Here is a 25,565-nt window from a genome sequence, read left to right as displayed (position 1 = left end):
TACAGAGCCAAGTACCCCCTCAATTTTTTGTCAACCGGGCAAGGAGCTCGCCTATTCATCGTGGGTTTAGGAGAGACGACATCACCTACCTCTTTTCATGACATTACCCACCGTCACATCCTGTGCAGAGGAGTTTACCCCCCTCCGGCTAAAACGCTGTCCAAAGCACAAGAAACCACATGGAGACGGCTTCAGACGCGCTCCCGGACAAAACCCGTGCAACTGTCACTCATGTGCCCCTCGCAATACGAATTCCAGTGTTTCCGCTGTACGAACACGCCGCTTACGACCATATCTTATGGGATTGCAGCGAAGAGCAGCCTCTGCCGGAGGTAGTACAAATCCCTTCTCCCGGGCGGTGTGAGGCTGTGCTGATCAGTCCAGGCCCGAGGACGCAAGCCCGGGCCGTTGAGTGGCCCAACGAGGTCGCCAACAGTCGTGTACTAGTGGCCACCTAACACGGCCATCCCATCACCTCGCTCTTTTTGACGAAGTAAAATGTTTTCCACTCCACTCGAGATAAGTCCCTCAAGCCTGAACCGCCTGCAAAAGAGGAGAAAATATTCTATTGATCAACTTCCGCGCATGTGTGACAACGGTTTGTTGGATCGCGCCCGCATCTACATAAATACAAAGTTATGGGAGAATTCTCCATCGCAGAAGCTATATCGGTTGGGTGAGCAAATAGTCGGGACCAGTTCGGTAAACAAAGGTGGCATGGTGTTTATTTTTGGTCGTTTTAAACCAGCTAGGGTAAAGGGCACACAAGAGTTGACTAGCCTAGTGAAGGTTTTCGCTTCAAAAACGCGCGCGCGCGTCGTGCTGGGCTGACGCAGAACGGCGGCACGCGTCCCGCTCAGCTTACATAGAACGCCGGCCCGGGTACCAGTTGGCTTGCATAGAACGCTGCACGCGTCTCCCTTGTCTTACATAGAACGCCGGCACGGGTCCCACTCGCCTTGCATAGAACGCTGCACGCATCTCCCTTGTCTTACATAGAACGCCGGCACGGGTCCCACTCGGATTGCATAGAGGAGGAGCAGGAGGATAAACTTTATTTTCGTCGACAAATGTATCTGACGGTGTGGGGTTACAGCCCCATCAAGTGGCCATGAGCCCGTGGCGTTCGGCGACTTCTAGGGCTCTTGTCACAACCCGGATCTGTATGTTCGAGTCGGAACTGAGCAATGCGGCCTCCCACTGGTCTGGATTCGAGAGCTGCAAGCCTCGAGGGGGTGAGTCCCGAGGGCAAGCCCAGAGTATGTGGGATAGAGTGGCATGTTGGCCACACAGTTGACAGGAAGGGTAGTAGACCCCAGGGTATATGCGGGCATATATCGCGGGGTTGGGGAAAGTGTTCGTTTGGAGTTGCCTCCACGCAACTTCTTGGGGTTTGGTGAGAGAATTATGTGCGGGGGGGATATAGAAGCCTACCTAAGCGGTAGTGCATGGTTATGTCATGAAATGTAACCATACGATCTCTCGCCGTTCGCAGGACGGGCGACACCACATCCCGGTCGACGAATCCTCGGGCATAATTGTGGGCCGCCTCGTTCCCTGGATGCGATGAGTGCGCAGGGACCCAGATCAATTGGATCGGGCGGAGTTGAAGTTTGGTGGAGTGGAGTGGTGGAGAGAGAGGGTGACAGGGGAGACCCGGCCTTTGGCGAAATTACGAATCGCAGATTTAGAGTCGCTGAAGATGGTTTCTGCAGAGGTGGAGACCATCGCCAAGGCTATGGCCGCCTCCTCGGCCTCTTCAGGCGATCTGACGGGAATGGAGCACGCAACTAGCGGCTGTCCACAGTATACAACCGCAAGCGAAAAAGCTTCGCGGTCGGGGTATTCGGCGGCGTCGACATAGACTGCTGTCCGATTTGTTAAATACCTTTTGTGCAGAGACTTAGCCCTGTGCTTGCGGCGAGCGACATGATACTCTGGGTGCATATATTTAGGAAGAGGGGTAACGATAAGGTTACTGTGGATATGGTGTGGAAGCTGGACCCTGTCGGGTGCGGTTGTTTCGAAGCGTATTCCAAGCTTGTCGAGTATGTGACGTCCCGTGGAGGTGTGAGTGAGACGCTCGTACTGCGAAGTGAGATGAGCTTCCGAGAGCTCCGTCACAGTGTTGTAGACCCCTAATGCCAGTAGTTTATACGTGGGGGTCCGGTGGGGGAGATGAAGAGCCGCCTTGTATGCCTGTCGAATAAGGCAGTCAACGCGGTCCTGTTCCTGGCAGCTAAGGTAGAGGTAAGGGAGGGTATATGTGATTCGACTCATAACAAACGCCTGAACAAGACGTCGGATGGTCAGCCTCTCGCATGGCTCTATGTTTATTAGCAATGCGACGAATTAGACGAATGGTCTGCGATACAGAGACTAAGTTTAGCTAGAGTGTCGGTGTTTATCCCGATTGCTCTGGATGAGGAGCGCCAATACCCTAATGGTGGATACTTCGCGTATGGGCTGACCACTAGCAGTAATGCACATGGGAGGATGGCCGTGGAGGCCGGGTTGACCTCGGATGAGCAGCAGCTCGGACTTCTGAGGGGAGCACGAGAGGTCGGCGGCGGCTACATGGCGCTCTATGACATCGACTGCTTGTTGAAGTGCGGATTCAACCTCAGCATTGTTGCCTGTTGAAACCCAGAGGGTAATGTCGTCTGCGTATAAGGTATGGGATAGCCGGGGGATAGCGTCTAATTTAGAAGGTAGCGTGAGCAAGGCGACATTGAAAAGAAACGGGGAGAGAACGGATCCCTGGGGGGTACCATTGCTACCGAGGTTTATAGGGTCTGAGAGGAGAGAGCCAAAGCTAAGTTCAGCTGTACGACCAGAGAGGAAAGTACGTATATACTCGTAGATATGGTGACCAGGATTTAATAGGGAGAGGTTAGTGAGAATGGCTCCGTGCGAGACGCTGTCAAATGCTTTAGTTAAATCAAGCCCTAGAATAGCCTTTGTGTCCGCTCTGGCAGAGGGGCACAGTATTTCTCGTGAGAGCTGGAGCATAATGTCTTGCGTAGAGAGATTTGAGCGGAAGCCAATCATGGTGTGAGGTAGGAGATGGTTATCTTCAACGTATTTATTGAGACGGTTGAGAATGACGTGCTCCATCAGTTTCCCAGCACAGGAAGTGAGGGAGATGGGGCGGAGATTTTCGAGAGCTAGTTGTTTGCCTGGCTTCGGTATGAAAGTCACGCGTGCATGTTTCCATGCTGCGGGGATTTTACCCTCTCTCCAGCAATCATTCATAAAGGCAGTGAGGGCCTCAATGGACGGGTCATCTAAATTACGGAGAGTTTTGTTGGAAATGCCGTCCGGTCCCGGGGCTGAGGTAGGACGGAGCTGAGTGCGAGCGAATCTTACCTCAGCTTCCGAAATCTCCTGATCGAGGGCAGTGTTGGCACCGCCCATGTAGGGGGGGAGAGGGTCCGGGGAAGTCGTATTGAGATAGCATACACGAAGTTCATCGAGAAGATCCTGGTCTGAGCCGGGGTGTTGATGGACTATGCGGGAAATGCTGTCTCGTTGGGATGTTTTGCAACCGTCTGGGTCTAAAAGGTAACGGAGAAGGTGCCAGGTGCGAGTTAGCCCGAGCTATCTCGGATTGCATAGAACGCTGCACGCGTCTCCCTTGTCTTACATAGAACGCCGGCACGCGTCCCGCTCGGCTTATATAGAACGCCGGCACGGGGTCCCACTCGGCTTGCATAGAACGCTGCACGCGTCCCACTCGCCTTAGATAGAACGCCGGCACGCGTCCCACTCGGCAGTCAGAAACCACTCGTACATCACTGTTCAGCCATGAAAAGAAGTGTTTCGTCACACAGTTAAGATGGTTTAGAGTTCCACTACGGAACCTCCACAAAGTGGTCGCCATATCGCAAACGCTTTCGTTCTCTTCTTTCGCGCTGAGATATTCTTTGACTGGTGTCGATTTCGAGTTTTAAGACATTTGGCTACTAAGAAGGTGCCGAAGCGGAAGAAGAGCAGTCTGTGAACTTCCAACACGCCCACGCACCTAAAATAACTGTGCGAGTAGCAAAATTCGTTTACCTGCTGTTCAGCGGCAGTGCAACAACACGTCTTAAATCAGTGGCCAGGTCATCACCCCTTCTACGACAGCCGATCAGCCAGGATGTGATTCGTAGAACTGACTAGACTGCGTCGTCTCCTACACGAGTTGACGCTAGAGGACCTGAGATGCCTCGATGACGTTAAGGTTTCATGGCTGCCGCGGGTGAGAGATCTGCGGCCAGAAGACATTCGAAGCGCGATCTGAGAGGCTGTGGAAGGTGTCCAGCCAAAGGAAGAGGCGATGTGCTGCATTGCCTTCATCCGCTGGTTGCTGTTTCCGCGGCAGTACATCCCGAAATGGCAATTTTACAGTCTGGATTCTCTTATGACGCTTGCAGAGTGTGTGGCGCTGCTGAGGCGTCTGATCAATGCCATTAAACACTGCTACGGATCCTGCAGCGTTGCCCATGCTATCAACGTGTGCGGGACAGTCTTGTACTCCTGCTTGATGACGGAAGAATCGTTGTGGCTGTCTGCGGAAGAAAATGTGGTCTACGTGTTTTTTTGCTGCACCCGTCCACGGCTAGCTGTTCACTCACTGGGGAGCAGCATACAGCTGAAAGTGGATGCCTGCCTTCGCGATCTTGTGCAATCCAGAGCCGAGCGATCTCAAAAGATGCTGCACGAGAATGTCCACCCGTCCTCACAAGCCGCACCCAGGTCTCTGTGTCAATCTTCACAGCAAGCGCACTGCGAGGTGCAGCTTGCAGCTCATGCTCAGCCTCCATGATATTCCATTTCGCGTAGCCATGCGGGACAATTATCTTGTAAGGACAGTGTATGAGGCAAGTTGTGTTTTTCTTCCACTAGAAATTGTTTCCCTAACAAACCACGCCGAGTTTTGAAGTTTGCATGCCTGTTGTCAAAACGTCATTTTTGGGCAGCTCGCTTATATCGTGAGACTTGTTCGGTATCGAAAGAAGAAACAAAGATTGGTCTTTTTATCTCTTGCGAACATTCTTTACTGGATATGATAATTCCCCTTTATTTTCTATGAACGATGCAATGCCTGCATAGTGCCGAAAGTGAAGTAACTTTCACCATGATTGCCTTTTTCAGCGGGAACAGCTCACGAATTATGTTTACCACATAGATTGCCTCAATAAGAGCTATCCATCCCGTCTGAAGCCAATGCTTAGAATCCATTAAAGACTTTATACGTAAATGATCGAGCCACGAGACCGAAACGTAATGGAAGTATGGTTGTAAAATTTTCGTTGTCGTGCTCTGGTCAAACACTGCGTTGAATGAGAGGACCCCGCATTAAGTGATCGTCGTCCTGGTAAGAAGACAACAGTGAGAAAAGTCAAAAACGTTAAAGGGCACTCGGATACCTCTCTGGAGTAATGCGAAAGCAGTGACGCCTCCTCTTTGCATCTAGTCGCTCCTCTTTGCCTCTATGTCAATTGTGACGTCGCGTCTGACAATCGAATCACACAATTCACCTTAAGCCACAGTTAATGCAGCTTACTCTAAATAATTCTATTTAAATCATATATAGTACTTTTAATTCACTCTTAATTAATAACTCCAAATTTTGACTCAATCAACTCACAATTATTTCATTTATTTCACACTCTACTGATTATTATGAATTGACTCAATTAATTTATCCTTAATTCGCAATTATATCGCAATTTCATTTGACTAAATCACCTTTAATTTATTCCAATCTATTAAGTAACGTTATACCCACAATATTTCACTTTAGGTTATGATTAATTTATCTCAATTTCCTCCAATGCACCTTAATTCATCTTGACGTACTGCTGCTGTTTCAATAATTTGCTATTATTGATTAGATTTCGATTAACTCCAAAGCCCCCATCGCTTTGCTGCGGTATTCATATCGGACATTCAAATTTCGAGCCGGGGTTTGCTGCGCCAACCTTTCCGGTGACGTGGGCTACTCGCGTAGTTCATGACATATTTTGTCACGTTGCAATGCAACTCTGGCGATTCAAATTTCGCGCCACTCCCACCTCGACCACGCGAAAATTTTTCCGCCGCATCATCACATCATCCTCATCGCCAATTATGAGAAGATATCTCTCTATAGTTTCCCACAATCACTGCGGACACGGTTTTGACGACAGAAAGGCGTCGACGTAGCATAGTAATTCTTTCGCATTAATAACAGCTGACGAAAACACTGAATGATTCACAGGATGCCGTGGCTAATCGCTATGGTTTTTGTAGCGAAAGCTACACTAGGCTAGTAAAATTGGTACATTGGCTTTTAAGGGAAGGAAATGGCGCAGTATCTCTCTCTCGCATATCTCGGCGGACACTTGAACCACGCCGTAAGGGAAGGGATGGAGGAAGGTGGCAGTGAAAGAAGAAAGAGAGAAAGAGTTGTCGTACTGGAGGTCTCCGGAATAATTTCGACCACCTGGGTATCTAATGTGCACTGTCATCACACAGCACACGGGGGCCTTTTGCGTTCCGCCTCAGTCGAAACGCGGCCGCGGCGGTCGGGTTCGAACCCGGGTACTCTGGCTCGTTAGACAGCGGCGCATTTGGAGTGATCGTCGGAGGCCAGCATAGCGCATGCTTGCTGGCCTCGACATTTCCAGTCACGGTGGAAAATAACGTAGTACCTCACCTGTCGTGTCACGTGGCACCGCACCTCCGGTGATTCAAATTTCGTGTCACTTCCGGCGCGTCACGCCCACTTTTGTACACTTTCTTGGCTCTAGTTAACTATTGATCTGAATGGCGCCAAAATTTTTGCGCCGCATCCTCACATCATTGTACGATTATCGCCACTTTTGAGACGATATCTCTTTATAGTTTCCCACAATCGCTGTGGACACTATTTTGATGGCAAAAAGCCGACGACGTAGCATAGTAATGCTTTCGCATTAATAACAGCAGACGGAAACACTGAACGCTTCACACGTTGCCGTGGCTATTCGCCATGGTTTTTGTAGCGAAAGCTACACTAGGCTAGTAAAATTGTTAAGTTGATTTTTGAGGGGAGGAAATGGCGCCGTATCTGTCTCGCATATCTCGGTGGACAACTGAGCCACGCCGTAAGGGAAGGGAGGAAGGTGGTAGTGAAAGAAGAAAGAGAGAAAGGGGGTGCTGTAGTGGAGGTCTCCGGAATAATTTAGACCACCTGCGGATCTTTAACGTGTGCTGACATCGCACAACACACGGGCGCCTTTTGCGTTCAGCCTCCACCGAAACAAAGCCGCCGCGGTTGGGTTCGAGCCCGGGTACACCAGTTCGGTAGATAGTGGCGCATCTCGGGCGGTTGTCGGAGGCCAGTACGGCGCATGCGCTGCAACCATAGAAGCCGGTTGCGCCAGGCCGCGTATGACGTCGCAACTAGCCGTGCGCACTACTGCTCATGGGCGCATCATTTCTAGGATGTATTTCAAATGTGAAGTGATCTGGCCGTAATTCGAATTGGACGCGTGTCGAAACTATTCTCGCATTATCGGGGTCCGAATGAGGTGAATTCTGCAGAATAATCTGCACACTGACACCACCAGAAAAGCACTTCGATTGATCATAAGAACGAATAAACCGAGTTCTACTTAATCACAGCCCACTATTCCTCTGAGACGCTGCCGCCCATAACACCATGCAGCACAAGCGGTTTGCCTTTCCTTGCAAATATGTATTTAGTCTCCTTTTTCGCGATGTCAAACTGTCAAGGAACCGTTGTCACACAGAGAGACATGCAGGCCCTTGTATTAATTTCTTGGCTGCAAGAGAACAGCACGGAGCAAACTGCATGCGCACTTCTGGTGGTGTCAGGGGATTGTTGATAATAGGAACGTCTTTTTCTTTATCAAAAAAATTTGCGCTAGGCCATTCAGCGAGAAAATGTTCATCCATCTCATATATGAGCCATTCATCATGAAGAATACAGGCGAACGGAGAGAAAAATTATTGTGACGTTCAATTAACCACTATAATATGCAACTCGTGTCGAGGGTGGCAAATTAAGAAACGGTTTCTAGTTAGGTAAGGCGGTGGCTCAGTGGTTACGCCGCTCGGCTGCTGACTCGAAAGACGCGTGTTCGTTCCCGGCCTAGGCGGCCGAATTTCCATGGAGCGTTATTCTAGAGACCCGTTTATTGTGCGATGTCAGTACCTGTTAAAGAACCCCAGGTGGTCGAAATTTTCGGAGCCCTTCACTACGGAATCCCTCATAGCCTGGGTCGCTTTGGAGCGTAAACCCCCATAAATCTAAACCAATTACTAGAATTAACAACCGGCATCCTCAAACTGAAACTCAAACCAAACCAAACCTTTTTAGCTCAGGACATTCACAAGTTCAGCTTAACAACCTGGCCGTGGCTTCTTTTAATAGATGCCGAAATTCTTGACGTGAATTTAGGATGATTTCTTTTCGCAGTCACAATGGGTCCTGGGCTCACCAATCGTTGCCAAAGTGCCTCCTTATCATGTTTTTTTTTATTTTGCTACCAGAATTTCCTCGTTTTGGGGATTTTACAACCGTCACTATGAAAAAGGCTAGGAGAGCAAGAATACCTTTCAAACGATCAGATTTTCTGTATTGCAGTGAGCAGCGTTCAGGGGCAGTCAGCAACGTTTCAAGCGAACCAGTCGCTCGTGCTGAGCGAAGCACAGCGTCTGGAGCACAAGCAAGTCGTCGCTGTGACGTCTCACCTAATGAAAAATTTATTCTAAAATTCTAAAAGTAAGGAACCAGGTGTGACCAAAATTTCTGTACGAAAATCTTTTCATCTTTGATCTTGGGCAGCCTCAATACGTTGCTATACCGGGTGTTTTTTTTTAGAAGGTCCAAAATTTTTAAATGTAGGTAAATTGCCTTAGATTTATTTTAGCACTGGGGCTAGGCTGTAGGCTATGGTGGGCGCCAGGCAAGAGGAAAACTGCTTTAATCAGTTTGCTGATTAACTATATATGTTAATAAACTTTTCTAATTTTTACTTCTAGGGTTATGTTGTATTCGCGAGAATTGGAGATCCGCCTCCAACAGTCCAACCGAGAAAAAACAATTTTAATTAAAAAAATTACCGACGATTACGTTACTTCCTAATGCGAAATTTGAGCGCAGCAAATAAGCTGTTCCACCTTTTCGATAGATTGAGGCAAAGAAATCGAGCAACACATGTATGCGCTATCACAGAATTTTTTTTTTTAGCAGACGGAGGACTTCCATCGGTCGTCTCGCTCATGGCTCAGAAAGAACTGGCAGATAATTTCGCAGTGGCGAACGGCAGCGGCAATTTCGGCTCGGGCGGTGCACATATACAGATCCGCCGCCACCGATCTGGCTCTCTGATTGCCACCGCACAGGGCGAACGGCAGCGGCAATTTCGGCTCGGGCGGTGCACATATACAGATCCGCCGCCACCGATCTGGCTCTCTGATTGCCACCGCACAGGGGTTGCATTGGAGGAGGAGCGAAGAAAGGAATTAAGTTCGAGCCGGCGCTTTGACAACCGGAGACTCGCAGGAAGAGGGGGGAGGCGGGCGGCGTGTACACCCAGCGGCAAACGATGGGCGCAGAAGCGTGCGCAGCAAGCGGACAACACGATAAAGGGAGGAGGGAAGAGATAGCAGCGACTGACTGATGCCGCTGACGCCGATAGTGAGTCAACCCCAGCTGCGGATGAAAGGGGGGCGGAGCGAGGCCGACGCCGACGACAACGCCGACGACGACGCGAAACCCAGGAACGGACGCCAAAGAGCTGCGCTCTAAAAAATTTCACGCACGTTAGGAGGCGCGAAAAATCACCCAGGTAGGCATCTTCACACCGTAATTCAGCGGCGGTGAGCGCCTCTGACGTAATTCGCTCCGCCCTGCGCTTTGCGTCACACGGCTGATATCACCTGAAGCCCGGACGGGCGGCCTGCGCTAGCGCTGCTGTTTCGGTTCGCTCCGCGTCCTTACGGAATGCCGCGTTGGAACATAAACGCATTGACACAAAGCGCAGGGTGAAGCGAACTACGTCACAGGTGCTCACAGACGCTGTGCTACAATGTGAAGCTGCCTACCAGGGTGACTTTTTCTCGCTTCATAACGCGGGAAAAATTTTTTTCATGAAAATTTTTTTTCTTGGCTGGACTGTTGGAACACGATCTCCAATTCTGCTACTACAACATATTCCCTAAAATAAAAAATAAAAGTTAATTAACGTACTCAGTTAATCAGTGAACTAATTAAAGTAGTTGGCCTCTCACCTGGCGTCCGCCTTAGCCCTCAATATAGCCCCAGGGTTAAAATAAATCTCAAGCAATTTACCTCTCCTTAAAAATTTTGTACCTTCTAAAAAAAACACCCGGTATACTGGTATATGGTTCAGAAAAACTCTCGTTTCTTAGGTAATCAGCAGATATAAACTACTATATTTACTCGCTCCACGAGCCCACGTTTTCCCCAAAAATGTTCATAAAATTACCTGGTTCATTCACTCATCTACAATAAAGTTTCAGAAAAAAAAATTGAATTGGCAAAGATGAGAAAAAAACGTATACCGGCAGAATACATACCTCAACACCTACTAGTCACGTGTCAACTATAGCAAAATCACGCCATCGCGTTTCATCTCCTACCGCATAATTATATAGACTAGCGGCGCACAATGCGGTAAAAAAAGAGCACAACAACGATCAATTTTATCGCAAATTTGAGCGCTGCGCGTGAAGCCCGACAGCAACAAACTGCTATTACGCTTCACGTGGCAGAGGAAGCAGTTAAATGCTTTGGGATCTTAGTTTTCTTGGTTGCTGATTGCTGATTTCCTGTCAATTATTTCTTGCTGGCTATTGCTGATAAAGGGGGATGTGTATGTTCGTCATGTATTGGTTTATATTCTTGGGTAGCTCTTCCGGCGTTCATAAATGTTCTTCTCCTAGCATTCGCTATTATTGTCAGAAGACTGTAAAATACATTATTTGCACCATTTGAAAGCAACGGTACTTTTTGACAGCTACAGTAGCGATTACTTTCATTGAGGTCACTCATTACTTGAGTTGGTACGCTAAACTTGAAAGAGGCAATGTTCGGGCTTGGTGGTTCTTCGCTTATTGCCACCGCGGAAAATGGTCGTAGTTTGTGGCTTCCCCTTAAATTTTTCTAGCACTAGTACTCTGAAGTATCAAGTTTATTACAAAACATGAAAATCAAGCTAAATAATCATACCACTTTAGTAAATGAGGTTTGCTGACGACTTGCGCCTTATTATCCAGTGTTATATGCGACATCAAGGATTTATATGAAATATCACTTATGTTTCTACCCTTTGCAAAGTGGCAGGTGGGGCATGCAAAACGGGTCAAATGATAAACTTAAGCACCTGCGGCCACTAATGTTTCAGGATAGTTTCTGTGGTCAATATATTCATCTCATATAGAGCGAAACACAGTATAGACAAAAAGAACACACAATACGAAGCAAGGGCGCTGCCCAGAACAGGTTTATTCAACGAAAGATCAGGCATATAAAGGTTCGCAGACATGCGCAGACGCCACTTTACAAGGGGTCTTGGAAATGAGCACGCAGGAAGTTAACAGATCAGGTGTGAATGTAAAAGAAAGGTAGAGAGTTTTCGCTGATATAATCTTGCCCGGATTTTCTGATAAAATAAGGTGTTACGTCTCGCCTTCGTCGTGGGGAAGACAACGACATGGCAGCAGCGAAACGCCGACAAACCCCGAGACGCGCGTTGGGTGAGCGCCTGGATTGCCACGGAAGCCGCGTCCGTCTGCCCGGTTGAGCGAGCGTTTCTCGTACACCGAGTGTGAACGCGCGTTCGAAATGCGCGCGACCGCAGCTCATGGACATTCCGGCGTCTGCGCTACGTGGATGGCATCGTTCCCCCTCTCCCAGCGCGTGACGGCGGTGTGATTCCTCGGGAGTGAGTGAGTGCGTGTGTGTCCGTGATTGGTGCCAGTGAGAACTTCCTTCCCCTGCAGGCCCGGGCCCTATCTAGGGACCCTAGGGAAGAAAACTCTTAAAAAGCCGGCAGAGGCACGGCCGTGGAGCTCTTTGTCATAAAATGATCTCCTGGTGAGCTGTCGTGATGCAGCGTTCCTGCAGCTCACTTGTAAATATTCCTGTATAAAGTCCTCTTTCATTGTCTTTTTCCAGCAGCCTCGTCTCAGACGTCCCTCAATTCTCTCTCCCGCACACGACCATGCTACCTCGTCTTTAACAAACTGGTTGGCAGCGGTGGGACGCGAAACATCGGACGCCAGCGGAGAGTTGCGGACAACGGGACGCTGAGCAGGAGAACGGCTAGTCGGGGGCAGTGCAACAGCCCTTTGTGATGACTGGTTGCCTGCAGCGGAACGACTGCGCTGGATTCTTGGCTGCGAGGTTTGGTGAGTGCGGGACTTTCTTCTGCTGAGTTTTGCCAGGCTTTTGTTAGTGTCAGGAACAGAGCTGGTAATTGGGCTGTCGTTGCTGCTGGGTTAGTTGCAGCACGGCAATAGCAGGCAGTAGAGGAGCAGCACTCGGAGCAGGCATGGATTTGAAGACGCTGCGCAAACCAAAGTTACTGGAGCTTGCCAAAGAGTTGGGTCTGGAGGTATCAGACAAACTCAGAAAACCAGAACTACTGAAGGCTATTCTTGCGTTAGAGGCTGAAGATGACGAGCTTGCGGAATGCCTTGAGACCATTGAGGAGAGGGAATTGGCAAAGAAAAAGGAGGAGGAACTCGAAAGAGAGCAGCGGAAACAGGAACGCGAAGGAGAGCTGCGGGAACAGGAACGCGAAAGAGAGCAGCGGCAACAGGAACACGAAAGACAGCTGCGTGAACTCACGCGTGAACTTAATGCCATCAGAAGTATGAGAACACGATCTCGCTTAAGGTTTTTAAGAAAAGGCGAAAATTTTGTAACTTTTCTAGAAAATTTTGAGAGAATTTGCACGAAGGAGCAGCTTGACCAGAGTTATTGGCCAACTGTGTTGATGGGATTTCTCCCATGTGAACCTTGTAATGTCTGGGCGAGGTTGTCTGACGAGGATGCCCACAACTATGCGATAACCAAAAGTGCGCTCCTCCGATACTTTCGAATTCCCGCGGAGGCAGATTTGGAAGGCCAAATTGACGGTGGTAAGCTACACCGCGATAGTGCCAGGGACCGAGTAAGAAGCTCCGCTCAGTCGCCGGATGACACAAGTGCTGTGCAGAAGTGGCGGCATAGGACAGGTTTGGTCCAGGAAAGAAAGGCCACTTCGGCAGCGAGGACCAATGAGTTCGGTCGAAAAGCTAGCGAAGAGTACAGATCAACAAGCCGTGAGAGCTCGGCGGATAATGTAGACACTAAGGCTAGCAATGAGGAAGAGTGCAGATCCGCCAGCCGTGAGGGCTCGAGGGATAATGTAGGCACTGCTAGGAATAAGGAAAGGGGCAATGCGTTGGTATTGAGCCCAGAGAAGCATGCACTTTCCGGGAAGGAGGCGGATTCCTGCGGTCAAGAGGATAATATTCAGGAGAAAGACGCCGAAGGTCTGAGTGACCAGGGAAAGGTAGTCCTTGTTTTATTTGAGGAAAGTCATGATGAAAGTTTTGTGAAGGCTGAGTTTAATGGGAATCAAGAGCAAACTGTGAGTTGCAGGATTCCCACCGAAAACAAAGCAGAGCGACCTGCTTTGTTCGCGAGCACTGTCAGTGCTAAGAAAGAAGCGACCGTCTTGAACTCTGAGGCCGAGGCTATTTTGAAAAGTGTGGCTGGCGTTTTCTCTCAGGAAGAGAATAGTGAGCTCACCGGCCGGCCCAATGAGGGAATCATGGGAGACATTTCTTCGAAGCGGCCGGGGAACAATAGCAGCCCAAGTTTGGAGACGACGCTTTGTTGTAAGGAGATTTACCGCGAGTCAACCGAGTACTCCAGACGCGACAGGCGCCGAAAAAGGGCCAGGCTAACTAGGCGCGTTCAGACAGCGCGAAAGCCACCTGACCCATTGTGGCGACGCTGCGGTAGCAGGACGCGTAAAACTCGGAGCGGGCCACAGAGTAGCCCGCACTGCTACTGTACGAAAGAACGTCGCAGAACGCGTTCCAGTCGAAGGACACTGTTAAATCGAGAAAGGAGTTCTCGCAGGCGTTTCCTTCATGCGCGACCGTCAACCCCTCGCATTCAAATGTTCAGACGCTGCTCAGGTGTTGGAGACGCGTGGCCGGGGTGCGGAACAAATCAATGTCGCGTGGCGTCTGGGGCTCGCAAGTGTCAAAGCGGAGTTAAGCCGATCGATTTCTGTGAATTGTCGGCTGCTAAAGCCACTGTTGGTGTGCGACCGCGCAGGGCGCGGTTGAAGAATAGGCAACCCCTTTGAGCCGCGGCGCGGCTCGTTAGCAGCGGATTCCGAGGATGTCTCTGCTGTTTGCTTTTTCTTTTTTTTAACTATTCCTGCAGACAAAAGGTTTTGCAGAAAAAAAAAAATTTGAGCAGCAATAGGTTTCGGACGCGTTGTTTGCATTGAAATCGTTTCTTTTGATAAAGACTGTTTCGAAAAATGCACTAGTGGTGCCCATGTGTAGCAGCGTCCGTTAAAACGCGAAGTGCTAGCCAGACGGGCTATTTAGGCCACTAGCATAAGCGCCTGGAGTCGCTTGTTTTTTTTTTGGAATTTGGGAAATTAAGGTGACTTTGGCTTCGATGTTGAGCAAATCTTTGCGGGGATATACAAGGTGACGGCAGTATGCTGCTATGCAGAATGAAATATTGTGGTCATGAATCGGGATATATCAGAAAAAGGGGAGTCTCAAAGGTAATGCCGATAGCTTAAATTGAGGTCCCTTGCGCAAGAATTAGCATCATAGTTGCAGTTTGCTGGTAGTTTTCTTCCTGATGTAGGATTTTGCACCTATTGGTTTTGTTTATTGTTTTAAATTTGAGATGCGCTTTGTGGTGTAATGTGCCGATCTGTGGGAGTTTTCTGAGGGCTGCTGGACCACTCCCAGGGATTGATTGGGTTTGTAAGAGGGAAAGAGCCTGGCATTGCTAAGGGGGGATTGTGTCGTGCTTGCGGACTGAGCGGTTGGGTTTTCGGCGTGGTTCTAACGCTAGCGGAGCACGAGTCGCTTTGAAGTGCCCTTTGGGAACCTGCACATGCAAAGGAAGACTTCGGGGTGCGCTGAGCTCCAGTACCGCCGAGAGAGAACCGACTCCGATTGAGACCAGCCTCAAGCGACATCCCTCCGGACAGCGGATGCTGTCCCCTGTCCATCGGGATCTCCTTCCCCCGGCGGGGCAGTCTGTTACGTCTCGCCTTCGTCGTCGGGAAGACGACATGGCAGCAGCGAAACGCCGACAAACCCCGAGACGCGCGTTGGGTGAGCGCCTGGATTGCCACGAAAGCCGCATCCGTCTGCCCGGTTGAGCGAGCGTTTCTCGTACACCGAGTGTGAACGCGCGTTCGAAATGCGCGCGAACGCCGCTCATGGACATTCCGGCGTCTGCGCTACGTGGATGGCATCGTTCCCCCTCTCCCAGCGCGTGACGGCGGTGTGATTCCTCGGGAGTGAGTGAGTGCGTGTGTGTCCGTGATTGGTGCCAGTGAGAACTTCCTTCCCCTGCAGGCCTGGCCCCCATCTAGGGACCCTAGGGAAGAAAACTCTTAAAAGCCAGCAGCGGCACGGCAGAGGAGCTCTTTGTCATAAAATGATCTCCTGATGAGCTGTCGTGATGCAGCGTTCCTGCAGCTCACTTGTAAATATTCCTATATAAAGTCCTCTTTCATTGTCTTTTTCCAGCAGCCTCGTCTCAGACGTCCCTCAATTCTCTCTCCCGCACACGACCATGCTACCTCGTCTTTAACAAACTGGTGGCAGCGGTGGGGTGCTGCTACCTCGTCCTTAACAAAGGATGCAACGATTCGCGAGCGAGTCTTTGCCTACTTGAGCCTACGATTCTTAGGGAACGTGAACGGGGTGTACAATCGATGCAAGCAAAAATGCAATATCTTTTGTGTGCTCCCTGATACGGTCATGCACACATCTTCGCCTCTGGCTGACATGCGGTTTTTCGCAGGATAGGTTTTGTTTGGTTTATGAGGTTTAACGTCCCAAAGCAACTCAGGCTATGAGGGACGCTGTAGTGAAGGGCTGCGCAAATTTTGACCACCCGGGGTTCGTTAGCGTGCCCTGATATCACGCAGTACACGGGCCGCTAGAATTTCTCCTCCATTAAAATTCGACCAGCGCGGCCGGGATCGCACCCATGTGTTTCGGGTCAGTAGCCAAGCGTCATTACCACTCAGCCACCGCTGCGGCATTTCGCAGGATAGGGTATCTCCGACGCAGCGTTGGTGGCCTAGACAACAAACCGCTTTAGATGCGGCTTCTTAAAGCATTGCTTTATATTATCGCGAGTGATGCGACTGCTCATTCATCCAAGCTCTTTGGGGCTAAAAGGCAATCGTGACGTTAAGCCGATAAGCCACTCTCTACAAATTGAAGGACACCTTATGCATGTGTGAAAACATTTCCGGCGTTGGTTTTACTTCTGAGGTATTCTCAGCTTTCATGTGAGCGCCGGCCTTCAGTTTCCTCAAGAGCGTTTCAGCCACAGCCACCGCGACCGGCACGGGAAAGCCACCACCTCAGATCCAGGGAATCTATACCCAAAGAAGCCGGGCTCTCGTCTCCCTCTGAACTAAATTGTAGTAATTAGGCAGCATTTTGAGGATGGCTGCTACCAGGTCGGAGACAAAAGAAACCTTGGACGAGGTGAACCGCGATCACCTCAAATAAGAAAATTTCGGAACCTTCTTAGCACAATATTACAAGAGCAAATGCGGTTGCATTTGGGCTGCCTCTTATTAAAGAGTTGTTTTTAGCGACTATGCCGCAATAACTTATAGTCTAACCGGCTCCATCGCTCTTTTGAGTCACGCGTGTCATCACTTTCTAGAATGTTCGAGTACCTACTATTAGATTCTCATATAGGATTATAGAAATGCCATTAATTATTCAGAGAAATTCGCCCACTAATTTCTATAAATAACCCTTGATTCATTAACTGGTACATTCCTACTTCCGAAATTGTGCCACCTTTTGGAGTTGTCTTGGGTTATTAAACTTCAAACATTTTGCGGGCCTCAAATTTGCATATTTTTTGGCGCCTGTGAGTAATCGACAGATGGTCGCGCGATGTGACCACATCCTGACCCTCTCAATGAGACTCACAGATTAGGGGGGAGGGGGTGATACTCCTTCCCTACACCAATAGTGGTGCCGAGTTTATGCAATGTCCCACTGTTCCGGCAGGCGGCTGTTTCAAGTGCACGCATTGATGGGGCTCATGAGATCGAAATTTGTCTTCTGGAGTTCCAATATGTCTCATGCGCAGCGCCACCGTCTGCAATTGCCAATTGCATTGAATTTGGCAACGAAGGTCATTATGCGCACAAACCTATGGGCAGGCTGTCATTGCCATTGCGGTTAGATTGTAATAACGTTACAAAATCACATGACGTCTCACGACCAATCAGGGAATGGCGAAAAATTTTTGTGAGGGATTAGTGACTTCTCTGCGAAAATGGGTTACCCTAGTGACAAAATTTAGGAGCAGTTTTCTTCCTTGGACACAAATGGCACAGCATGGAGGAGAACGGTGCAGAAGCGTTCGAAATTGGGGTTGGCTTTCATAGTGGGCTAAACGATCGCGACTCTGCACTGTGTGGAATTGTTTAAGCTGAAAACATTGAAGAGCCTTCCACGATGAAAGAAGATCAAATTCCAAAGTTCCTGTTATTTTGCCCTGAAAGCGTTTTTATTTATTTCTGGTTATGAGCGAGTGTAGGCTAAAGGATTAGAGAAACCTGGATGAATTGTTGGTGAGCCACATAAGATTTGATTGAAAAGCAATTATGAGTAGTGTGATTTACCAATTAGGCTGCAAAGAAAAAATTCATTGGGACAAGAAAATGATGCCTGAGGATAACACTTGATTAGCTTTCAATAGTGGGGCTCCAACAGCACTAAGGAGCGTTGGCTCACGGCCATTTCGCTAATATGGGTTCGGCGGCATCTGTGTGTGGCTGGCATGTTAAACTTATATAGTTGGCCTATAATTGTGGGTACAATTAACGTGTGTTGGACTAAAACGAGAAAAAAGCATTCAAATGCACGACAGAGATTAAGTACAATAAAAGGCATGTCGGTTTATATATTACGATGATGGTCATGCATTCGCGCTTGGCGCACAGCCAGCGAAGTGACCACTTCATCCTCATGCTCATTGGCGGCTTGTATCAGAAAAGGCTATTTGTGCAAATCGCTTAGTTTTTGGGGTGATTTACGCAGCCTTTCCTGCACTCTAAACACAAAGGACTAAGAAGATAGGAAGCCGCCCGATAGGGCGCTCTTTATGAAAGGGTGTGTGATAGTAATCAGAATTAGTCCCTATTTCTTCAGATAGAGTTTTCGTGTTTAAGGTGTACGAATACCCAGACCTCCATTGTGAAAACATTCGTGCTGAATTAGAAACACATCAGAAAAAAGCATTCCCTCATACCGTATCTATGAGCCCCGTGGAGCAGGTCGAATTTTTCTTCCACAATGAAGTTTCTTTGTATGCTGTGTAGCTTTCCTTTAAAGCCGTATGGCTGAGCTTGGGAGAACAGTCGTCTGTAGTTGCTTCCTTAGTACAAATATGCTCTACCTTGGGGAATTGGCATAACTATAACCTACAAATACTCCCCGTTTAAAAGACGACAAGCTTTCAAGATATAAATACTACTCTACTTCTGTATGCTTTATTTTAGCCGTTTTCTTCATGTCAGCAAAGAAAATAAAGCGAACGCAGGACCAGGCAAGAAGAACGACACAGCCGCTGAATAATAACTAGTTTATTCGAACATGCACATACAATAAATATTCTCGCGGGTAGTTATCACCTGTGTGAACTTCATTTCTGTGACGTTACTATCTTGTGGCTGCGCTGTTTCCCTTTTTGTCATGTTTCACCCACTAGCCCGCAAAAGCATCCTCGTCATCTTCTTTGTGTCTCGTTTTTTGGAATACTTTCAGCAACCTTTCACACTCGCATTTGTACACGCTGAACACCACTATATTTCTGTATATTTCCTATCCAAGCTCAAAACCTCTCCACCAATGTGTCGTTTCAAGGTCATGCTACCATGTTACAGTGCGCAACCTGATTTCAGGATCCGGTGTGTTAACACGTGAGGCCCTTGGATGCCTGAATATACCAACCACATCTTAAGGGGCTGCGCTACAAACCTAATTCAAGAAACCGGAAATTTGTACATAAGGGTGTGGTTGTTCTTGGATGAGAATAAAAGAATGGTGTATGCAAGCTTCTAGCAATAATTGCATTTTTTTTTCTAGATTCGCATGTTTAACACTTTCATAATTGTAATGTTTTTCTTCTTTCACTTACAGGGCATGCTGAAGAGAAAGTTGCCAGTTCGCAAGAGCTTTTCTTCTGTTACAATTCAAGAGCAAGAGCAAGAGCAATTTAAACGGCACCTGCCGCAGGAACATGCACCAGAGACTTAACAGCTGAATAAGAGAATTGATTTTTTTTTACTCACATTGAACCACCTCACGGAAAGACCCATTTTCTGGCTTCTGTTACATATCCCTAGCATTACTACGTCCGCTGCTCGTCAAAGGCATCTCGCAAGTCGCTCCAATTAATCCTTTTCTTTCTGATCTAAGGCAACATACTAGACTGCACCCTGAGGCGCACCAAGGTGCTGGTGAAAAATGGCATTATTTTGTCATGCCTAAAATCAGGAAAAAACAAATTATGTGAAAGAGGTATCAATGAAAGTGAGACCTGTCAGGCTGCCCGGTAGAACTCTAGGGCATGCGACAAACTTCTTGCACGGGTGAAGATAGGTGGTAAACGAAAACCACAAAAAAAGTTGTGTAAATGCCATCCACACATGGTGTAGCGCATGTTTTACGGTATGTTTGCTTCATGAGAGTTCAACGTCCCAAAGCGACTCGGGCAATGAGGAATACGGCTGTAAAGTTCTCCGGAAATTTAGGCAACCACCTGGGGTTCTTCAACGTGCACTGACATCGCACAGTACACGGACCTGCAGCATGTCGCCTGCATCGATATGCGACCTCCGCGACTGAGATGGAACCTACGTCTTTCGGGTTTGTAACAGGGCGCCATAATTCTATGCCACCGCGGCGGCTTGGTTTGAACAACGTAGCTGGGAGATAGAACATTGACGTGGTTTTTTTCAATGCCGAGTAATTTTCACGGTGGGTGGAGAGAAGTAAAAGCAAAAGCGATAGCAAAAAATGCAAAACAGAAGTCGGAGGGCTGTCAGGTCAACCATAAGAATCGCTTTGTACCATGTGATGTCGGAGTGGGGTGCATCATACTTTGTAGTTGCGGAGCTGTTTGCATCGGCCGGACGGGATGGTGCATAAACGTTCTTATAGGTGAGCGCAATAATTCCCATGCAAGTGATTGTTCATGTAATTTTTGCCTGTCGCCCCGCCGCGGTGGCTCAGTGGTTACGGCGCTCGGCTGCTGACCCGAAGGACGTGGGTTCGATCCCCACCGCGGCGGCCGAATTTCGATGAAGGTGGAGTTTTGAGGCCCGTGTACTCTGCGATATCAGTGCACCTTAAAGAAGCCCAGGTGTACCGGAGCCCTTCACTACGGCGTCCCTCATGGCCTGAGTTGCTTTGGGACATTAAACCCCAATAAACCAAACCAATTTTGCCTGCCATTGGAGGAAAGGCACATGCATTCCTTTTTTAGTTGCAACACCTTGGTCCTCGGCAAATATAAAGACAAGCTAACATCACGTGATATTTTGAAATTTTCCACCTTCACGACAACACATATGTTTGCTTTTGTGATCCATCAATTACAATCAATAACAAGGAAATCATTTATCTATATCGAAAAAAACATGTCATGCGACCTTGCACCACGGCAATGTGGTGTGTGTATTTCTTAGTACTGGTTTGACTTCGTCTTTAGGTTAAGAGTTTTTGTGGCTTTTCTGAAAAAAAAAGGCAAATAGGATCTCTTCTCCTAATAAAAAAAAAATCACTTGCGACTAAGCGCTTCTTGTGTTCCCTCTTCCCGCCCAACCAACTTGCCCATATCAATCAAACCAACTCGTTCAAATCGCAGGTATTATTAATAAAGTTCTACAAGCCTTCTGCATTCACAATAGCAAAGACGTTTGCATTAGTGATACATTACCTGCACGCAATCCCCCTCAATCACCTCTTCATCCCAAAAAGGCATCAAACTTTCATGTGTATCTGTACTTCGGCTATGCGGTGTGTTTTTTAAGCATGAAATGCTTTTAGCTCCCGTTGTCGGCATTGTGGTGACGTCACGCCGAGACTGAGAGCAAACATCCGGGCACTGAATTCCACTGATCCGGACACTGAAACGAGAGCTTCCGGGCACCGTACGAGATTTAACGAGACTAAGACAGAGGGCCGTGCTTCCGCGCCGTCCCCAAGGATGGCGCTACGGTCCCACATTCACGCATGCACGCATGTAAAAGACCGGCCACTGGGCCTTCAGCTCATGAAGTTTCCCCCTTTGGCAGGCAGATGCATACATGCTCGCGGAGTATTCGAACGCGCTGTAGATGCATTCTTGTCAGTCTTGCGCCTCGTCCTGTCCGCGCACGGTCCTGCATCGTCCTGCATTTCAATGCCGCCTCCGTCACAGCTGCATAAGCCGAGCAATGGAGCCTGATGAAAGGAGAGATAGGAAGCGTCTTGCGGAAAGCGATCGCTTTGCGAGTGATACGCCACAGCAGAAGACTGCTCGCCCCTGCCGACAACGCCATGATAATGCGGCCGCTCCCGAAAGCGACAAGGCCGCCACGGTTCGCGGCTGCCTACTATTGCAGGCGATCGTTTCGACGCAACAAGAAGATTGTGGTGTGGTGTGTTGAACACTAGACCCATTTCAAGATTTTGACTAGTACAATCTACAACCAACGTTTTAGGCCCGTAAACATTTCATGCTCACTCTACTCTCGGTTACGGGAGAGGGAGAGATTTTTTCACCGTCCTTTATCAGAAGTAGTATTGTCTTTTATTCTTTTAGATCTCGCGTTTATATATTTTTTTCTGAAATCGAAAACGTCAGCGCTTGTAGCATGCCTCTGTTTCCTGTGCCCCGTATTACCGGACTGTTTTGCAATGAATGCCACATTATCATCCAAAAATTACGAGGAACTTTAGCGGCTAAAGTGGTGAAAGGCGAAAGCCTGAGTGCTGCATTCTGCTACGCGATTGTTCACTGCACATTTTGTTGGTGCAAGAATTTCTTCGGAGGAGAAATTCTAGAGGCCCGTGTACTGTGCGATGTCAGTGCACGTTAAAGAACCCCAGGTGGTCGAAATTTCCGGAGCCCTCCACTACGGCGTCTCTCATAGCCTTAGTCGCTTTGGGACGTTAAACCCCATAAACCAAACTAAACCAATTCATTAACTGCCAATTAATGACGCTTAAGCTTCGCCTTTAGGTGTGGAACGCGACAGCGTGTTGTAGCGCTGCCACGAAGTCCAAGGAACGCCACCACCTGTTCGGCGCGATGCGTTGCCCTTTGAACGCAACGCTTTTTGAGGAAAGGAAATGGGGCTGTAATTCTCTGTCATCTCGGTGGACACCTTAACCGCACCGTACAGGAAGGGAGGAAGTGTGAGTGAAAGAAGAAAGAGGGGCCGTAATGAAGAAAATGAAAATTGTATTTGGGGAAAGTAAATTACGCATTAACTGTCTCACATATCTCACTAGACACTAGTCGAAAATTGTATTTGAGGAAAGGAAGTTGCGCAGTAACTGTCTCACATATTTCGGTGGACACCAGTCGAAATTCGCGCGCGGTGACGTCACTACAATTTGGACCAATCTGAAACGCGGACAAATACGCCTTGCTCGTCGGTAAATTGGTTTTGAGGAAAGGAAATGTATCTGTCTCTCGTATCTCGGTGGACACCTAAACCTCGCCGTAACGAGAAGGGAGGAAGATGGGAGTGAACGAAGACACCGTATTCACTAGACGCACCTTTGTTTATTCCAAACCATCGAGCTGGCATTGCGGAGTGGTAGCGTGCTCGACTCGTACTCCGGAGACCGGGGTTCGATTCCCCAGCTCGGCCAATTTCTTACTCGGTTTTATTTATTTATCTGGTCTGACTATAAAGGTTAATTAGACTAATTGGTTAAGTAAGCAATTAACTAAACTCAGTCAAACTTACTTCGAGCATCACTATGCGATCCCTTTAATTGGGTGCATGGTTAGTAGCCAAAGTACAATTGGCCCCGCTTGAAATTTGCGCACTGTGACGTCACGACCGTTTCGACCAATCGAAAAGCGTGACATTTCTGTCGACAGCTCCTGCTTACAACGATGAGGCATTAAAGGCTTCCGCCTTAAAACGCCAAAACCAGGGCTGTTCCAACGGACTCTCACCGACCGCAGAAATGCCTGCCCCATCATAGAAGCTGCCTCGCAACCTTAAAAGGCCATTGGTTAGCTTCCCTTTGCGTTAAGGCCTTCCATACGCCAGCTTTTCCTTTATTCCAACTTTAATGTTATTAACACGTGTTTGTTCCCAGGATGACTTTTATCATTTCCCGTCCCATAAAGTAACGCTCGTGATTTGTCTTTCCGTATCTTGCAGGCTGTTCTCAACCTAAAAGCAAGCCTTCTCTTAAGTTTCTCAGTTTCCTACTATGCTTCTACGCTCGCATGGGAAAATTCCACTCAAGAATCAACGTTCCTTGTAACGCGCTGAAGTGCTTTTTTTCTCACTTTGTGCAAGAACGTGGCAAGGCCCAAGAGTACCTCAGAAGAAGAGGCCAAATTATCGCTTTACACCATGTCGTCGTCTATCATTCGCTTTCTAAGATCTAGCAAAACTGCGCCCAGTTCAACCTGGTACTGTAAGTACAGGAAGCAAATTGATATTGACAGCTGCAGTCCGCGCAGCAAAAGCTGCTCGAATTGAGCTGAAGATTGCTAATACGTATTAGCAAGTTCAATACGTATTACAAGTTCAACAAATAGATGAACAGTCTGGAAAACGTACTAACAATATAAAAACGATGAAAGAAGAATTGCAGTAATGCGCGAATGATTGGGTGATTCTTTTCATGTGGATTTACATTTTCTTGATGGAAGGTCATTTTCACAGAATTACGTTGCCGTACTCTGAAAGCTGTATACGCGCGCTATAGCAAACCCGCTGATAACGTTCAAGGCTGCGTACTCTATTGCAGTGGGATACTCTTCTTGAAGGGTCCCTGAGAAGGGTTTTGGACGTTGACTACACAATGCTTGCATTATGTGGGGTACAGGCCACCGAGAGTTCATGCCGCGTACAAGGCCTCAAAGGCGAGTCGATAATTTACAATACAAATTTAAGAACATCGTTTCCGCACCTCGCAGCGACCAGTGGTGGCGAGCTTTCGTCCGAATCCGCGCGCATTGCGTCATGTAGCGCTCTTTACGTCAGCAGCGAAATATCATCATTGGTTCGCCGCGCCAACGCCGTCCACGCCAAACCATTTTCAGGGGCGTTGACTCTCTTCAGTCACTGAAACATAGTATTCAAATTTACCTACTGTTTTAATCAGTTTTAAATTCCGCACCTCCATGTATGACATCACCACCGTTTCAACCAATCCAGACTTTCGCGGAGTTTTGGAGTTTCGCGGCTAGCCAATTGCGACAAAGCTCAACGGGACACTTAAAGCTATTTGGCTAAAATTCGACAAAGGTTTTTACCACTGCAGACCTGAAAGGCTGTCACTTTCAGTGGTAATGATACTCGGTTGCTGACCCTAAGCATGCCGGTTCGATACCGCCCGCGGCGGTCAAATTTCGATGGAGGCAAAATTCTAGAAGCCCGCGTACTGTCGAAGTCAGTGCCCGGTAACGAACCCCAGGTGGTCGAAATTTTCAGAGCCCACCGCTACGGCGCCTGTAATGGCATGAGTCTTTTTCGGACATTAAGTCCCATAAACCAAACCAAACCAGTTAGTCGGACATGGTAAACTGGCCGTTTAATATTAATATATTGTTGTTTCCGCACACGAATTTTCGATTACATTTTTGTGGACACTTTCCGGGCAGCTCCTGCACGCACAGCAGAACTGACATGAATTACCTTCCACGTGATGTCCAAGTTTATCTGTATAGGGATCCAGCCCACCCGTCTCACCAAAACCGCACGCTTTTAAGACCTCGCCGTGCGAAACAAGCTGTGGGCGTTTCGCAACCCCAACGGCAGGATTTGAGTGGCTGTAAGCCGCTGCACAACTGAGGTGTACTTAAATGACAATTAGACTTCATCTTTCTGGCTATAGCTGCAATTAACGCCACTGCATATTCCTTTCCAAAAACGGGTACATTGAAATGCACAATTATGTAACTTCTCATGGAGACCGCTAAATAAGAACGGCTGTCCTATAAGTTCCCTTTAAGCTGGTTTTGCAAGGACCGTAGACCTACGACATTCTAGACATCAGGGATCGTGGATCTCCGCGATCGC

The 25,565-nt window shown here is 48.2% G+C and overlaps 2 long non-coding RNA genes across 7 annotated transcripts; both read left to right on the top strand.

The window, feature by feature from the left end:
• Window positions 1–488: 488 nt before the first annotated feature.
• LOC149328464 (uncharacterized) lies at window positions 489–19,609 on the top strand. 6 transcript variants are annotated; one of them, XR_016285831.1, is made up of 2 exons: window positions 489–1,235; window positions 19,444–19,609. It is a non-coding gene; the product is annotated as an uncharacterized LOC149328464 (long non-coding RNA). The 6 variants fall into 6 exon arrangements; XR_016285833.1 differs by lacking the exon at window positions 19,444–19,609 and adding an exon at window positions 12,182–15,791; XR_016285836.1 differs by lacking the exon at window positions 19,444–19,609 and adding an exon at window positions 1,496–1,792.
• LOC149328465 (uncharacterized) lies at window positions 10,337–15,791 on the top strand. The gene is made up of 2 exons (XR_016285837.1): window positions 10,337–12,097; window positions 12,179–15,791. It is a non-coding gene; the product is annotated as an uncharacterized LOC149328465 (long non-coding RNA).
• Window positions 19,610–25,565: the final 5,956 nt, after the last annotated feature.

Source organism: Amblyomma mixtum, chromosome 9, assembly GCF_055824585.1.
Source record: "Amblyomma mixtum isolate Tamu chromosome 9, ASM5582458v1, whole genome shotgun sequence".
NCBI lineage: Eukaryota > Metazoa > Arthropoda > Arachnida > Ixodida > Ixodidae > Amblyomma > Amblyomma mixtum.
Note: the sequence above shows the minus strand (reverse complement) of the source record. Positions and strands in the feature narration are given on the sequence as shown.